This window comes from Globicephala melas, chromosome 7, assembly GCF_963455315.2.
Source record: "Globicephala melas chromosome 7, mGloMel1.2, whole genome shotgun sequence".
Lineage (NCBI taxonomy): Eukaryota > Metazoa > Chordata > Mammalia > Artiodactyla > Delphinidae > Globicephala > Globicephala melas.
Window position 1 is genome coordinate 55,538,712 of NC_083320.1, and position 15,595 is coordinate 55,554,306.

Genomic DNA, 15,595 nt, shown 5'->3' on the forward strand with positions numbered 1-15,595 from the left:
TATTTTTTTTTGTTTCAATTTTATCTATTTCCTCTCTGATCTTTATTATTTCTGTCCTGTTGACTGTGGGCTTTGTTTGTTCTTCTTTTTCTAATTCCTTTAGATGTTAGGTTAGATTGTTTATTTGAGAATTTTCCTGTTTCTTGAGGTAGACCTGTATTGCAATAAATTTCCCAGTTGGAACTACTTTTGCTTCATCTCATAGATTTTTGGAAAGTTGTGTTTTTATTTTCATATGTCTCGAGGTATTTTCTGATTTCCTCTTTGATGTTTTCATTGACCCATTGGCTTTTTACTGGCATGTTATTTATTCTCCAAGTGTTTGTGTTTTTCCCATTTTCCTTCCTATAAATGATTTCTAGTTTCATACCATTGTGGTTGGGAAAAATGCTTGATATAATTTCTATTCTTTTAAATGTGTTGAGACTTGTTTTATAGGCTATTCTGCAGCTCTGTCTTGTTTTGTAAATCTATCCTAGAGAACGTTCCATGTGTACTTGAAAAGAATGTGTATTCTGCTGTTTTTGGATGGAATGTCTTCAATTTATCTATTACGTTCAACTGGTCTAATGTGTCATGTAAGACCACTATTTCCTTGTTGATTTTCTGTCTGGATGATTTGTAATTGATGTAAAGGGGGTGTCAGTTTCTCCCTTTATGTCTATTTATATTTACTTTATATATTTAGGTGCTTCTATAATAGGTATGTATATGTTAACAAATGTTATATCTTCTTCTGTTGATCCTTTTATCATTACTTAATGCCTTACTTTGTCTTTTGTTATTGTCTTTTGTTGTAAAGTCTATTTTGTCTTATATGACTATTGCTACCCCAGCTTTCTTGTCATTTCCATTTGCATGAAATATCTTTTTCCAACCCCTCACTTTCTGTCTGTGTGTGTCTTTAGCTCTAAAGTGAGTCTCTTTTAAGCAGCATATATATGGGTCTTCTTTTTTTTTTTAATCCAGTCTGCCATCCTATGGCTTTGGATTGAAGCATTTAATCCATTGGCATACATTTAAAGTGATTATTGTTGTATATGTACTTATTGCCATTTTGTCATTTGTTTCCTGGTTGGTTTTGTAGTTCTTCTGTGTTCTCCTCTTCTCCTTTTAGTTTCTTCCCTTTTGGTTTGATAATTTTCTTTAGTGGTATGCTTATGTTTCTTTCTCTCTAGTTTTTGTGAATCTATTGTAGGTTTTTGATTTGTAGTTACCATGGGGTTCATATATGTTGACCTAAAACTACATCTGCTTGTTATAAACGGATAGTCATTTATGTTCAAACACATTCAAAAGATCTATATCTTTTACTCCTCTCCCCCAACATTTTGTGTTTTTGATGTCATATTTTACATCTTCATTCTTATCCCTTAACTGTTTAGTGTAGTTTTAGTTGATTTTACAATTTTTGTCTTTTAATCATTTAACTAGCTTATTTAAGTGGTTGATCAACAGACTTTACTATATATTTGCTTTTACTAGTGGGATTTTTCCTTTCCTAAAAATTCCTACTTTGTGTAGCCTTTTCTTTTCCACTTAGAAAAAAAACCTTTAACATTTCTTTTAGGGTTGGTTTAGTATTGATTAACTCTTTACTTTTTTGCTTGTCTGAGAAGTTCTTTATATCTCCTTTAATTCTGAAAGATAACCTTGCAGGATAGAGTATCCTAGGTTGCAGGATATTTTTCCTTTCAACACTTTACATATATCATACCATTCCCTTCTGGCCTGCAAAGTTTCTGCAGAAAAATCAGCTGACAGACTTATGGGGGTTCCCCTGTATGTGACTCTTTTTTTTTTTTTCTTGCTGCTTTTAAAATTCTCTCTTTAACTTTTGCCATTTTAATTATGTCTTGGTGTGGTCTCTTTGGGTGCATCTGTTTTGGACTCTCTGTGCTTCCTGTATGTGGATATCTGTTTCTGTCTTCAAATTCAGGAAGTTTTCAGCCATAACTTCAACAAATACATTTTTAATCCTTTTTCTTTCTGTCTTCTCTTTCTGGGACCTCTATAATCCGAATATTAGTATAGTTGCTGTTGTCCTAGAGGTCCCTTAAACTATTCTCATTCTTAAATTTATTTTCCTTTTTGCTGTTCTGATTGGGTGATTTTCATTATTCTATCTTCCAGACCACTTATGTGTTCTTCTGTATCACCTAGTCTGTTGTTAATTCCTCCTAGTGTGTTTTTCATTTCAGTTATTGTATTCTTTAGCTCTGACTGGTTCTTTCTATTATTTTCTAGTTCCTTGTTAAAATGCTCACTGTGTTCATCTATTCTTCTCCCTAATTCAGTTAGCATTCTTATTACTAATGCTCTGAACTCTTTATCTGATAATTATTTATCTCAGGTTCATTTTTGTTTTTTCAGGGTTCTTTTCCTTGTTCTTTCACTTGAAACAAATTCCTCTCTCTTCTCATTTTGCTGAACTTTCTCTGTCTCTATGAAAGTAGGTGAAACAGTTACCTATTGTGGTCTTGAAGGGGTGTCCTTGTGTGAGAGCTTTCCTATGCAGTCTATGTGTGCCCAGTGGCTTTGGTGGGAGAGCTAAATCTGATGTGAGCATAGGCCACATCTTCCCCCAGGGTGTGCTAGCAGTTATCACCTTGGTGGCAGGTGGGGCTGGAGATGGAAGGGCTAGAGTCAGTGCCAGGTGTGAGCTTCTCCTATGCTCAGTGACCATAACTGCCCCATGGGGGCAGGGACAGGTCCCAAGGTGCTAGAGCAGAAGCCCTGAGATTGAGGTCTGAGCTGGTTCTGTTCCCTCTAAATGTGAGTTCTCACCTCTCCCAACATGGTCACCTTTGCCCCAGTGGGGAGCAGTGCTGAAGCAAGAGGGGCTGGAACTGGTGCCCTGTGTGGGCTGGGGTGCTCACTGGTGTGAGCCCAGTACACCAGTCAGAGTTCCAGACTGCTCCCAAAATGCTGCCTCTGTGAGTGCCAGCAATGGCTTTCCCCACCCTGTTCAGATGCAGTACCAGGTCCAAGTTGACTGTGTCCCCATGAAGTGCACTCTCTCCTTGGCAATGGCAAACTTCACCCTAGTGTGGAGCTGCCCCAGAACAAGAGAGGACAGTGTGGGTGTTCAGTGTGGGCCAGAATGTGAACTGGGGTGGTCTTGACACACAAATCAAGAGTTTCAGACAGCTCCCAATCTGCTGCCTTTTTGAATGCCAGTAATGGCAGCCACCATCTCATTCAGATGCAGTGTCAGGTCTGAGCTGGCTCCGTACCCCACAACTGCACACTCTCCTTGGCAGCTACAACCTTTGTCCTAGTGGGGAGCTGCACTGGAGCTAGAGGACCCAGAGCAGGTGCTTTGCATGGGCTGGGGCACATTCTGGGGCAGTCACAGGAATCCAGCCAGAATACCGGGAAGTTTCAATCTGTTTCCTCCACCTTGTTTCTGGGAGTAAGCAAGTTTGTGCAGCTCTTTACTAGTGGAGTCTAGGTTTCTTACAGCCCTCCTGTTAGTCCCCCTGGTTTCCAAACCAGCTAAGGGGATTCATCTTCCCAGTGTCAGACCCCAGAGGTAGGGTACTCAATATGTAGTTCAAACTACTCACTCTTCTAGGAGGATCTCTGAGCCCATGATATCCCTCTCCTCTTCTGTGTCCCCTCCTAGGGATGCAGATCCCAACCTGATCTCTTCTCTTCCCTTCTTACCTGACTCCGTGTGGACCTTTCTTTATAACCTTGGTGATATAAGAGTCTTTTCTGCCAGTCTCCAGTTTGTTGTCAGTGAGAATTACTCCACATGTAGATGTATTTTTGATGTGTTCGTAGCAAGGAGGTGAGTTCCGCATCCCCCTACTCCACCACCTTGATCTCCTCCAAAGCTGTAACTCTGTCTGGATTAGCACCTTAACATATGTTCATATAAGACCCCAGTTAAAGAGGTGAATTCAACTGATTTGCAAGTCAGCAATCAACAAGAACAAATGCTGGTTTTATAGCTATCTCAATCCTAGGGCTATAAGAATTTCTTTTAATAATTCACAGTTTGGGTTTCAGTTCATATTTTAAAATGAGAATCTAGAGATTTCCACTTGTTGATCGTATCAACTGAAGCAGCTAACTTCAGCACACAGCTCTTGAATTCCTCATACCCCTCATATTGTTCTATGGCAACAACAGTTAGGACAAGACCTAACCTAATATGGACAAGACCTCCATGGTCTTGTCTTCAATGCCCACCTTAGTCCTAATATTCACAGGCATTCATTTCTTTTTTAAAAATATTTATTTATTTGGCTATGCCGGATCTTAGTTATGGCACGCGGGATCCTCGTTGCGGCATGCAAGGTCTTCATTGTGGCATGCAGGATCTTTTTAGTTGTGGCATGTGGGATCTTTAGTTGCGGCATGCAGGATCTTTTAGTTGCAGCATGCAGGCTCTTAGTTGCAGCCTGCGAGATCTAGTTCCCTGACCAGGGATTGAACCTGGGCCCCCTGAATGGGGAGCATGGAATCTTAACCACTAGACCACCAGGGAAGTCCCCACAGACACTAATTTCTTTAGCTGTTTCACTGTAACAGGCCATGGGCTTCCAGCATCCCATCTATCTTCAAACATAATGACTCTGCATAACTAGAGTCTCCTCATTTCCCTAAGAGTCTGTTGTCTGTAATCAGCTCCTCATACAAGTCTCTGTACACTTCAGGGGTCATAACTGCAAGCTACCAACTCTAGGTAGCTTAAACAGAATGGAATTTGTTGGAAGGATGCCAAATAGCTCACAAAATCTATGGAAAAGTTAAAAACCAAACTCAAGAAACAGAAGCCAAAAGAGGCTGGAAACAGATAACTCAGCCAAGGACCTCTGTTGGAACAGTCTGGTTAGAATGCTGGCAGAACTTGGCCAAGACCTGTTAAAGGAAGAGTCTAGGCAGAATGCTTCCAGTGACACTGCTACCACCAGGCATTCTCCTCCTGGGTTATTGACATCACCACTCTGTAAATAACTTGCCAGTCCCTGTACCTTTGCATCACTCCTGGATTCAATGTCAGAATCTCACTGGGTAAACCTCAGTTATATGCTGATGCCTTTCCTATTTAGAAGAAGGAAGATCTTCCCTTCTTCAGTTTCCATACTGGGAAAAGCATTCATATGCTAGGTAACCAAAACACACACACACACACACACACACACACACACACACACACACACATCCAGGCCATCATACTTGGATTTATTTCTGGACTTCCTATTCTATTTTATTGGCTGTTTATTTTGTTGCCACTACGATATTGTTTCAATTTCAGCCATTTTATAATTTCTTTTAAAATCTGATCATTCAAATCCCCTTCCCTCTCATAAGTTTAAAAATTTTTTTCTTTGCTCTTCTTAGCTTCATTTTTCTCAATGAATTTCAGAACTCTTTTATCAAGATTCCAAGAATATCTAATTAGAATTTTGATTGGAATTTTATTATATTTATGAATACTTTGAGGGAATAATTTATAATTTTTCCAGTGTTGAACCTTCTTATCCAAGAACATGGTATAGCTCTCTATTTAAGCCTTCTTTTAAACTCTTGGTTAGTTATATAGTTGTCTTCATGTAGATTTGGCACATTTCTTAAACTTATGTTTTTGTTGTTAGGGTAAATGGAATTTGCTCCATTTTGTTTTCCGTTAAAAGAGTGTCAAGGCCCTCTTTTTGGCCCAAGCAAAATCTTAACATCTCATAACCTTACTAAGCAAATAGTTCTAAGATTACTAAGCTATATTAATCATAATTGAGCTAAATTCTTCCTAGGTTTATCCAGTTTCCATTATAGAATTAAATCTTATACTTTGTAGTATAAATTTGAGTTTGAAAGTTAAAAGTAAGGAATGTCCATTTATTCACATAATTTTGGTGTTCTATTGTCAAAATATTCAGAAGATTGTCAAAGGAAATGGAAAAACCAATTGCTCTCTTTGGTAAACATGGTGTGAATCACTCATAAAAGAGGGACATCCTAACATGTTCTTTCCACTATGGATGCCAAATCTGATAAAACAGAATGAACGACCAGATTGGACAGATAGCAAAATTCTGAGTAAAAGAAATTACATTAACTGTGTGCCTGGTGCAGGATTTCTTATCCAGTCCCTGCTCAATCTAATACAACCCAGGCCTTAGCCATGACTTAAGGAGTCACTGGAGAGAGTTAAGAAAACATTTGGAAGACCTTTGAAGCCTTCTGAGGACTGGTCAGAGATGACCTTCAGCATCACCCAGTCACTGAGGAACTCCTGCTGCCAATTCATTCTTGGTAACTGAGACATTAGGAACTCTACTCAGTACTCTGTAATGACGGATATGGGAAAAGAATCTAAAAAAGTGTGGATATAGGTATATGTATAACTGAATCACTTTGCTGTACTGCAGAAATTAACACAACATTGTAAATCAACTATACTCCAATAAAAATTTTTTTAAAAAACATATACTTCAAAAAAAAAAGAAAAAGGAATGTCTTTCAGGGGAGTAGATTCAGAAAAAAAAATCAGAATTGGATAAATTGGAAGACAGTGGCCACTGTACTAGTACTACAGTACCCCCTAGTGGACACAAAGAAACATGGTCTTGTTTATGCCAAGAATGACCCCAGTCTCTTCCACAGGCATTTAAAATCTGGAGGGGCCTTAGTGATCAAGTAGGTCAACATCCCTAGCTCCAGAAAAGGAAACTGAGGAACAAAAAAGAAATGATTGGCCCAAGTTTACATAGCCAACCCAAGGCTAAAGTCCAAGATTCTTAACTCTCACTTTTCTTCCTTTCCCCTCCCCTTTCTTTCTTCCTTCTTTTTTCAACATGTACCATGCACCTATTATGAAGCAGAGTGCTAAGAATGCAAATATAAAAAATATTTAGTCTTTGCCTTCAAGTCTAGTTTTCTTTCAAGCTTACTTCTTTTAACACGTTTCAGAGAATGAATTTGCAGAGAATGACCAAACAACCATGTAGGCGAAGGTTCTCAATCATCCACAAATTGACTCACAATGTGATTAACTATTGAGACTAGACTGGAAAACACGTTTGCAAATGTGGAATGTGCCCTTGACCAGGTTCAGACCATTTCATGAAGAGAGAAGACTTTACAGATTTATAACTGAATTCTATTGCAAAAAATGGCAATAGAATATTGAAGGTTTTATGTGTGCCCAGCACCTAATCCCAAACATTATCATTTGAGTGCACTCCACTGAGCAAATACTTATTGAGGACCTATGTGCAAGGCATGTACTAAACACCAGGTTTAGTGTGGTAAAGAAAACAGATATGGTCCTATGGTTTCTGCTGTCATAAAGCTTACAGTCTCCTGTGTGTGTGTGTGTGTGTGTGTGTGTGTGTGTGTGTGTGTGTGTGTGTAATTCTCTAAATCCCAGGAAAACTGTTTTCCCCATTTCACTTTGGGAAGTCTTATTTTGATATTATGGAAATCAGGTAGTATGCAAACATTTTCTAAAATTACTCTGCCTCCACCATAAGGGAAATAAATAATAAAGATTTAGGAACAGATAGGACTGGAATTGAATCCCAGTCCCACCATTTACAAGCTATTTGACAAACTGATTCACTTCTCTAAGCCCCAGTTGCTTCTATAAAATGAAAATAATATTTATCCTTTGGGAGAGATGATGTTTTATCATTATCCTTATTAATTCCTAAACAAAGACATTACTTCTTGAGTCAAAAGCATGAATTATATATTCTTTTTCCTAAAGTTCAGATAAATTATCAAAAGAGAAGCATTAATATTGTTCACTCAGTTTCACAAAGAATGTCATTTTCCAGGATTAATACAGGAAAATATTCATGACCATTGACATTTTAATTAAAAAAAAAAAAGGTAAAATCCTCTAACAATGGCTGCTATTACAAAAGCATTTCTTAATTTTTAAAAATTTATTTATTTTGTTTTATTTATTTTTGGCTGCATTGGGTCTTTATTGCTGTGCACAGGTTTTCCCTAGCTGTGGCAGGCACGCGGGCCTCTCATTGCGGTGGCTTCTCTTGTTGCGGAACACGGGCCCTAGGCGCACAGGCTTCAGTAGTTGGGGCTCTCGAGCTCTAGAGCATAGGCTCAGTAGTTGTGGCGCACTGGCTTAGTTGCTCCGTGGCATGTGGGATCCTCTGGGACCTGGGCTCGAACCCATGTTCCCTGCCTTGGCAGGCAGATTCTTAACCACTGTGCCACCAGGAAAGCCCCTGCAAAAGCATTTCTAAAAGCTATTTTCTTCCATGGGTGAACATGGCCTTGCTCCACAGAAACAAAGCCTGTTATCTCAGTTATGATGAATAAACCTGGTATGACCATTGTTTAAAGGATTTTTTAGTATATTGTATCTTAACTTACCACTCCACCTATTTAATGGTTTGTCAAAGGCAAGAATCATGTTTTACTTTCACTATCCTCCCTGCCCAATGGTACCTTGCATAGATTTAGAGCATGCTAAATGTGTGCTAAGTAAAAAGACTATATCTTATTATTTGCTATTTGATAAGTAAGCTGAGAGAGAAAATCTGGCCTACGTTATAGGTACACTTACTTTGTCATACCTGCAAGTAGCAATTATCAAACAAATTCCATTCCTATAACATTCCTTCTAGAGGAATGGAGGACTGGTATGTTTGCACATGGCATGCATGCAGCAGGCCAACTTCCTTTCCCTGTTGTAATATTTCCTAAAGCTTGCTCCACACAGCACCGGTCCTATGAAAAGCCCAGGGTTTCAAGATCCAATAAGTTTGGGAAACTTTGCCCAGCACTTTCCTCTCTTGCAAGTTCACAGTGCACATTGGTAAACTAAAGACTGTTAGAAGTCCTGGCTGTAATAAGGAAAACTGTTTAAAATGGTTTTACCTAGCATTCCCTAAATTTATTTGACCAGTGTTTCACCTATAAACATTCTGCAGAACTAAGAGCTTCTGTGGAACACACTGACTTCAGGAAACTGCCCCTGAGTCTTCAAAGGACCTCTTTATCTTGTTAACACACACACACACACACACACACACACACACACACACACACACACACACACACACACACACACACACACACGCGCGCGCCTGCCATTTCATCTCCAAATCTTGCAGGACTGAGAATATGAGCATTTCCAGCAATATGGAGAAATTACACCACTTTGGAGGTCCCAGATAGTTAACACAATTTAACTTTATTTATGTAAGAAGAGTTCAATTTGAATACAGGAAATGGCTCCGCAGGAATGCCTGTCATAAACACCGGTAACATATCCAAATTCTGTTTTGTATCTGGGAGAGACGGAGAGAGAGGGGGAAAAACACAAAATTATCACCAGCAAATCTCCCTGATGTTTCTTACAGTTTTCTACAAATCAGTATACAGTGTCCATTTTCCCATAACTCCGTCCTGGGACTTCCAGTTTATTTTTCCAGTTTATGAGTGTTTCTCATTCTCTTCTCTAGATGGCAGCACAGATGAAAAAATGCCAGAAAACCTCAGAGCAGACTGGCCTCAACCACAGCAAACAGCTCTCAACAGCCTGCCCCCAGCTCACCCTTCCTTTTCATAAAAAAATAAACACAGAACCTGAGGTATGATGGTTGACATTTAATTTTTTCAAATAGATTTAATCAGGTATATGAAGATGGAAAGAATTAATGACAAAGTGCTATCAGTGAGTGAGGAAACTGACTACTTAGCAGCGTCTCTCCCATGCTAGTTGTGTTTTCTGTATCTTAAAGTTAATATCATCAATGTGCAGGTCATGCATCCTGCCATATAAGCATATAAGCATCATTACACTGGGCATGTGAAACAGCCAAACTCCAAGCCACTTGGTTTGCTATAAGTATTGGATTCATTTAAGATACATAATGCTATTTTACTGATTCTTTTGTCAACCAATGCTTTGAATGTGCTGTAAAGTGATTGCCATGTCACCAGATGCTGCACAAGCTTAGAGCTTAGGAAGTTAGCATGAAGGGAACAGTGCATTAAAAGGTGAAAGTTACAGTTACTTCAATAAGGCAAGAAAAAAAGGAGTGGAATGGACTTAGAAGATCTTTATATCAAAGCCCCACTGGGATTTTCTTAAAACCACCCTTTTCCTGGGGTCATTGAATCTCTTTATTAAACAATAAAATGGGGTCTACCAGCAAGATGTTCACTAAAAAATCTGCTGACAGAGAGAATGTAAGGAAGATGAAGACCTCAACTTGTGGCATTTCAAGTGTTCAGGAGTACTCCAAAGAACACTAAATTGTTCATGTGTAGTGAACTGGACAGACACTAAAATGCAACCTGTGCCTTTTAAACAAACAAAAAAACTCACCATGGAGAGTGAAAATAAATATAGTGTGTAAATAAACCAACCTGAGGCCAAGAGTGCATTGTGGTTCATATTTAAGAAAAAATCGATTTGCAGTGATCAGACTCCTTTATAAATTTTTTCTTTCTCCTTTTCTTTTTCCCAAATATTGACATATTTTATTATTCAATATCAACAATTACATTGTTTTTTTGGAATTATTGATATTTATTTAATTTATTTTTTTATACAGCAGGTTCTTATTAGTTATCCATTTTATATATATTACTGTATTTATGTCTTTTCTAGGTTCCACATATATGCGTTAATATACAATATTTGTTTTTCTCTTTCTGACTTACTTCAATCTGTATGATAGTCTCTAGATCCATCCACATCTCTACAAATGACCCAGTATTGTTCCTTTTTATGGCTGAGTAATATTCCATTGTATATATGTACCGCTTCTTCTTTATCCATTCATCTGTCAATGGGCATTTAGGTTGCTTCCATGACCTGGCTATTGTAAATAGTGCTGCAATGAATATTGGGGTGAATGTGTCTTTTTGAATTATGGTTTTCTCAGGGTATATGCCCAGTAGTGGGATTGCTGGGCCATATGGTAATTCTATTTTTAGTTTTTTAAGGAACCTCCATACTGTTCTCCATAGTGGCTGCATCAATTTACTTTCCCACCAGCAGTGCAAGAGGGTTCCCTTTTCTCCACACCCTCTCCAGCATTTGTTGTTTGCAGATTTTCTGATGATGCCTATTCTAACTGGTGTGAGGTAATACCTCATTGTACTTTTTTTTTTTTTTTTTGTGGTACACGGGCCTCTCACTGTTGTGACCTCTCTTGTTGCAGAGCACAGTCTCCGGACGCACAGGCTCACTGGCCATGGCTCACGGGCCCAGCCACTCAGTGGCATGTGGGATCTTCCCGGACTGGGGCATGAACCCGTGTCCCCTGCATCAGCGGCAGACTCTCAACCACCGCGCCACCAGGGAAGCCCCCTCATTGTACTTTTGATTTGCATTTCTCTAATAATTAGTGATGTTGAGCAGCTTTTCATGTGCTTCCTGGCCATCTGTATGTCTTCTTTGGAGAAATGTCTGTTTAGGTCTTCTGCCCATTTTTTGATTGGGTTGTTTATTTTTTTAATATTGAGCTGCATGAGCTGTTTATATACTTTGGAGATTAATCCTTTGTTCATTCATTTGCAAATATTTTCTCCCATTCTGCGGGTTGTCTTTTCATCTTGTTTGAACTTTCGTTTGCTTTGCAAAAACTTTTAAGTTTCATTAGGTCCCATTTGTTTATTTTTGTTTTTATTTCCATTACGCTAGGAGGTGGATCAAAAAAGACCTTGCTGTGATTTATGTCAAAGATTGTTCTTCCTATGTTTTCCTCTAAGAGTTTTATAGTGTCCGGTCTTTAATCCATTTTGAGTTTATTTTTGTGTACGGTGTTAGGGAGTGTTCTAATTTCATTCTTTTACATGTAGCTGTCCAGTTTTCCCTGCACCATTTATTGAAAAGGCTGTCTTTCCTCTACTGTATATTCTTGCCACCTTTGTCATATATTAGGTGACCATAGGTGCATGGGTTTATCTCTGGGCTTTCTGTTCTGTACTATTGATCTATATTTCTGTTTTTGTGCCAGTACCATACTATCTTGATTACTGTAGTTTTGTAATATAGTCTGGAGTCTGGGAGCCTGATTCCTCCACCTCCGTTTTTCTTTCTCAAGGTTGCTTTGGCCATTCGGGGTCTTTTGTGTTTCCATAAAATTGTAAAATTTTTTGTTCTAATTCCGTGAAGAATGCCATTGGTAATTTGATAGGGATTGCATTGTATCTGTAGAATGCTTTGGGTAATATAGTCATTTTCACAATATGGATTCTTCCAATCCAGGAACATGGTATATTTCTCCATCTGTTTGTGTCATCTTTGATTTCTTTCATCAGTGTTTTATAGTTTATTGAGTACAGGTCTTTTGCTTTCTTAAGTAGGTTTATTCCTAGGTATTTTATTCTTTTTGTTGCAATGGTAAATGGGATTGTTTCCTTAATTTCTCTTTTCAATCTTTCGTTGTTAGTGTATAGGAATGCAAGAGATTTCTGTGCATTAATTTTGTGTCCTGCAACTTTACCAAATTCATTGATTAGCTCTAGTAGTTTTCTGGTGACATCTTTAGGATTTTTGATGTATAGTGTCATGTCATCTGCAAAGAGTGACAGTGTTACTTCTTCTTTTCCAATTTGTATTCCTTTTATTTCTTTTTCTTCTCTGATTGCCGTGACTAGGACTTCCAAAACTATGCTGAATAATAGTGGTGAGAGTGGACATCCTTGTCTTGTTCCTGATCTTAGAGGAAATGCTTTCAGTTTTTCACCATTGAAAATGATGTTTGCTGTGGGTCTATCGTATATGGCCTCTATTATGTTGAGGTAGGTTCCCTCTATGCCCACTTTCTGGAGAGTTTTTATCATAAATGGGTGTTGAATTTTGTCAAAAGCTCTTCCTGCATCTATTGAGATGATCATATGGTTTCTATTCTTCAGTTTGTTAATATGGTGTATCACATTGATTGATTTGCGTATATTGAAGAATCCTTGCATCCCTGGGATAAATCCCACTTGATCATTGTGTATGATCCTTTCAGTGTGTTGTTGGATTCTGTTTGCTAGTATTTTGTTGAGGATTTTTGCATCTATATTCATCAGTGATATTGGTCTGTAATTTTCTGTTTTGTGTAGTATCAGGTATTAGGGTGGTTTTGGTATCAGGGTGATGGTGGCCTCATAGAATGAGTTTGGGAGTGTTCCTTCCTCTGCAGTTTTTTGGAAGAGTTTGAGAAGGATGGGTGTTAGCTCTTCTCTAAATGTTTGATAGAATTCACCTGTGTAGCCATATCTGGTCCTGGACTATTGTTTGTTGGAAGATTTTTAATCAGAGTTTCAATTTCATTACTTGTTATTGGTGTGTTCATATTTTCTATTTCTTCCTGGTTCAGTCTTGGAAGGTTACACCTTTCTAAGAATTTGTCCATTTCTTCCAGGTTGTCCATTTTATTGGCATAGAGTTGTTTGTAGTAGTCTCTTAGGATGCTTTGTATTTCTGCAGTGTCTGTGGTAACTTCTCCTTTTTCATTTCTAATTTTATTGATTTGAGTCCTCTCCCTCTTTTTCTTGATGAGTCTGGCTAATTGTTGATCAATATTGTTTATCTTCTCAAAGAACCAGCTTTTAGTTTAATTGATCTTTGCTATTGTCTTCTTTGTTTCTATTTCATTTATTTCTGCTCTTATCTTTATGATTTCTTTCCTTCTACTAACGTTGGGTTTTGTTTGTTCTTCTTTCTCTAGTTCCTTTAGGTGTAAAGGAATTTGTTGTTTATTTGTTGCTATTTGTTGCTTATTTGAGATTTTTCTTGTTTCTTGAAGTAGGCTTGTATTGCTATAAACTTCCCTCTTAGAACTGCTTTTGCTGCATCCTACAGGTTTTGGATCGTCGTGTTTTCATTGTAATTTGTCTCTAGGTATTTTTTGTTTTCCTCTTTGATTTCTTCAGTGATCTCTTGGCTACTTAGTAACATCTTGTTTAGCCTCCATGTGTTTGTGTTTTTTACATTTTTTTCCTTGTAATTGATTTCTAATCTCATAGTATTGTGGTCAGAAAAGATGCTTGATACGATTTCAATTTTCTTAAATTTACTGAGGCTTTATCTGTGACCCAAGATGTGATCTATCCTGGAGAATGTTCCATGTGCACTTGAGAAGAAAGTGTAATCTGCTGTTTTTGGATGGAATGTCCTATAAATATCAATTAAATCTATCTGGTCTATTGTGTCATTTAAAGCTTGTGTTTCCTTATTAATTTTCTTTTGGATGATCTGTCCATTGGTGTAAGTGAGGTGTTAAAGTCCCCCACTATTATTGTGTTACTTTCGATTTCCTCTTTTATAGCTATTAGCAGTTGCCTTATGTATTGAGGTGCTCCTATGTTGGGTGCATATATATTTATAATTGTTATATCTTCTTATTGGATTGATCCCTTGATCATTATGTAATGTCCTTCCTTGTCCCTTGTAGCATTCTTTATTTTAAAGTCTATTTTATCTGATATGAATATTGCTACTTCAGCTTTCTTTTGAATTCCATTTGCATGGAATATCTTTTTCCATCCCCTCACTTTCAGTCTGTATGTGTCCCTAGGTCTGAAGTGGGTCTCTTGTAGACAGCATATATATGGGTCTTGTTTCTGTATCCATTCAGCAAGCCTGTGTCTTTTGGTTGGAGCATTTAATCCATTCACATTTAAGGTAATTATCGATATGTATGTTCCTATTACCATTTTCTTAATTGTTATGGGTTTGTTTTTGTAGGTCCTTTTCTTCTCTTGTGTTTCCCACTTAGAGAAGTTCCTTTAGCATTTGTTGTAGAGCTGGTTTGGTGGTGCTGAATTCTCTTAGTTTTTTCTTGTCTGTAAAGGTTTTAATTTCTCCATCAAATCTGAATGAGATCCTTGCTGGGTAGAGTAATATTGGTTGTAGGTTTTTCCCTTTCATCACTTTACATATATCATGCCACTCCCTCTTTAACCTTATGGGAGTTCCTTTGTATGTTATTTGTTGTTTTTCCCTTGTTGCTTTCAATAATTTTTCTTTGTCTTTAATTTTTGTCTGTTTGATTACTATGTGTCTCGCCATGTTTCTCCTTGGGTTTATGCTGCCTGGGACTCTCTGCGCTTCCTGGACTTGGGTGGCTATTTCCTTTCCCATGTTAGGGAAGTTTTTGACTATAATGTCTTCAAATATTTTCTCAGGTCCTTTCTCTCTCTCTCTTCTCCTTCTGGGACCCCTATAATGCAAATGTTGTCCCAGAGGTCTCTTAGGCTGTCTTCATTGCTTTACATTCTTTTTTCTCTATTGTGTTCTGCAGCTGTGAATTCCACCATTCTGTCTTCAAGGTCACTTATCCGTTCTTCTGCCTATGTTATTCTGCTATTGATTCCTTCTAGTGTAGTTTTCATTTCAGTTATTGTACTGTTCATCTCTGTTTGTTTGTTCTTTAATTCTTCTAGGTGTTTGTTCTTTAATTCTTCTAGGTCTTTGTTAAACATTTCTTGCAGCTTCTCGATCTTTGCCTCCATTCTTTTTCCGAAGTCCTTGATCATCTTCACTATCTTCACTATCATTATTATCTATCATCTGTCATCTATCTATCATCTGTCATTATCACTATCATCATCTTCACTATCATTATTCTGAATTCTCTTTCTGGAAGGTTTCTTTTTTTTT

General features: G+C 37.8%; 1 protein-coding gene across 2 annotated transcripts in view; it reads left to right on the plus strand.

The window, feature by feature from the left end:
* The window catches only part of NFE2L2 (NFE2 like bZIP transcription factor 2), a 183,534-nt gene that overhangs the window by 62,034 nt on the left and 105,905 nt on the right, over window positions 1-15,595 (plus strand). The window contains exon 2 of one of the 2 annotated variants that reach the window (XM_060302224.2): window positions 9,450-9,578. The exons of the other annotated variant lie outside the window; for it this stretch is intronic. The gene's annotated coding sequence lies outside the window, so the exon portion shown is untranslated. The remainder of the gene's footprint in view (window positions 1-9,449; window positions 9,579-15,595) is intronic. 2 annotated transcript variants of the gene reach the window in all.